Raw genomic sequence first — 2,910 nt, forward strand, 5'->3', positions numbered from 1 at the left:
GAGAGGCTTAATGGTGATTCCATAAGTAGTCCTAATTGTGTTTATGGTTAGTCGATTTTGAACAAAATCTTTTGATTTTAGATTATGAACAAAATGGCTAACAGTACAAATAAATAAAGGTCGGCATGAAATTTTTGTTTTTTAAAAGAAATAGTATAAATAGACAGTAAATTTAGTGAATAATGTAGTTATGTATATTATAATTTTCTTTTTTTATTTATGATTTTCGTAATTTTCGTAGGGTGTAATATATATTTTTTTATTTTATTGGGTTATTTTTAAAATTTATTGTTCATATTATTTAAAAAATTATTGTATATTTAACAAAATCGTTTTTTAAAAAAATAAATTTCACTTATAAAAATGGCTCGGACCGAAATGAAATTTTTCTCCTTTTTATCACCACATGAGGATCTTGTGTGGCATAGCTCATTAAGGCTGATTAAAGGGGATATGGTTTTGTTATATTGGACTAGCGACAAACAACCTTTTTGGACAATGATAGTGGATCCGTTGCAGGATCTTCTTTGTCTCTTTGGGACTGCATTTTTTCTTAAAATAATGGGCTTTCTATAGAACTTAAATACATAAATAATCGAATTGTTTTTTAGAACCAATAGTAAGGGTAAAATTTAGTTGAGCATATTATCGTTTTAATTTCGAAAGATTAATTAGTTTAATATCAGACTCTTAAAGACTGATATACCATGAGATTTGAAAGATTTTAGTGTTTCGTGTGTTTTTCTTTTTATTGTCTTATGTGTGTTTTATTCTAAAGTAAATTGCTACTGTTTTTTAATTTGATCCTTTATATTTTTGTTGTTTACTTTAGGTGAATTTGTCAAATAATGGAGCCAATCTTTTATTTTCATCTACAAAGAAATAATTTTCAATTTTTGCAAATTTAATTTTATCGTTAAATTAATTTTTAGAAGGTCAAAATAGTAAATATTTGTTTAGATATATTTACTTAAATTTTCAGTTATATACATTAAATTTCTTTTTAAAATGAGAAAGTATAGGGAAATATTAGAGATGTGACCACTAGTGTTACACTGTCCTGTTAGGTTATGCTTTTTGGATGAGTGAGTTCATGACATGATATTAGATTTCTAAATCTGAAAGGTTAAGGGTTCGATTCTTGGTGAACTCCAAAATCAACTTTAAGTTTTTGGAATGAGTGATTTTATGACATGAGATGTTTATTATCCCTGGTATCCGAATAGTTATACTGGATAGTATAGGTAATGTTCATTTTATTCATGGACCAAAAATTTAGCCCATTGTACACATTGTATACTTAGGCCATTGGCTTCCTAACTCTACCTTTTTAAAATAATATATGTTTTAGTCCCTAACATTTAACTTAAATTCTGATTTTGTTTCTAATATTTAAAACATTTTATTTTTATCTCCAAGGTTTTATTCTATTTTAATTTTAGTTATTTGATTAAAACTAAGCTTTTTTTTTATAAAAAAAATCTTTTGTTTATTGTTATTTTTTTCTTTTATTATTTTGGTATTTTCACTCTCGAATTACTGCAACAATAACCACTACATCATTTTTTTTTTGTGGCTTTTAAATAAATTCTAAAAGACCTGTATAACGAACTAATTTTGTATTTACTTTTCTGTCTGTATGATTCACGTAGGTGTGGAGCAATGATAGATATGAGAGTGTGGAACACAGAGCAATGGTTAACTGTGAGAGTGAAAGATTTTCAATTCCATATTTCTTTTTCCCTGCACATGACACCGAAGTGAAGCCATTGGAGGAGCTGATAAATGACCAAAACCCTCCAAAATATAGGCCATATAAATCCGGCAAATTTCTTCTATACCGAATGATCAACGATTTCAAGAAACAAAATAAGGACAACCTTCAAATTCATGATTATAAACTAGCTTAAAGCTAAGATATAATATATAAGTATGAATCTATTTGTAATAAAATATGAAAACTTATGTGTTACTAATAATAAATATAAATTTAGTTATTTAAGTTTATAATTGAAAAAATATTTAAATCGGTTTGTAAAAAATAATTTTGGATAAACACTTTTATCTCTAATAAATTTTTATTCTCTACAAATTTTAAAATTTTTTTCACAATCTCACCAAATATATTGGTTTTTCTGTCATTTTAAAAAAGAAATAATTTATTTTATATATAGTTATATTTTTGGGATCTAATTGTCTTCTAATAAAATTTAGAGTAATTACCCAAATCCGTCCCAATGGTTTTAAAAGCTGGCATTTTAATTCTCAAAAAAAATAATACACAAATTAATTCCTAAGATTTTATTCCGGCAGACCCAATTCATTTTTCGATAGAATAATTACCCAAATCAGTCTCTAAAAATTTTTAAAAAAGCAGATATTTTAGTCCAAAAAAAAAATTAATACACAGATTAATCCCCAACGTTTTTTTCTGTAAGACATAACAGTCCCTCGTCTATTTTATTTTTACTATATGTTGACCTTTGTTATTATTAACTTAATTTTATGCATGTGGATAATGGCACTAGCATATTAATATACTCTTTTCGCTAGAAATAAATAAGGTGAATAATGATGCTTTGAAATCTAAATTAAAATATTTTTCGTTTAATACAAATATATTTTTTAAAAATTTAACTAAAAGTAACGAAATGTCAGTTTATTCGACAGAAATAATTTTCTAGAATTTTTAAAAAATATCAATTCAAATATTATTTTAAAACATTCTTGGAATTAATAATTTTAGTATTTTTTGTTATTATTTGGTATAAATATTAAATTTTTTAATAAATAAATATTATTAATTTATATATACAAATTTTAAACAATGTAAATACAAAATATATTAATTTATGTATATAAAATTTTAATAAATATATATATATAAATTATATAATTTTTATGTATAAA

General features: G+C 24.1%; 1 pseudogene; it reads left to right on the forward strand.

The window, feature by feature from the left end:
• The window catches only part of LOC107469976 (protein DMR6-LIKE OXYGENASE 1-like), a 4,247-nt pseudogene extending 2,245 nt beyond the window's left edge, over positions 1-2,002 (forward strand).
• The last annotated feature ends 908 nt before the right edge of the window (positions 2,003-2,910 follow it).

This window comes from Arachis duranensis, chromosome 10, assembly GCF_000817695.3.
Source record: "Arachis duranensis cultivar V14167 chromosome 10, aradu.V14167.gnm2.J7QH, whole genome shotgun sequence".
Classification (NCBI taxonomy): Eukaryota; Viridiplantae; Streptophyta; class Magnoliopsida; order Fabales; family Fabaceae; genus Arachis; species Arachis duranensis.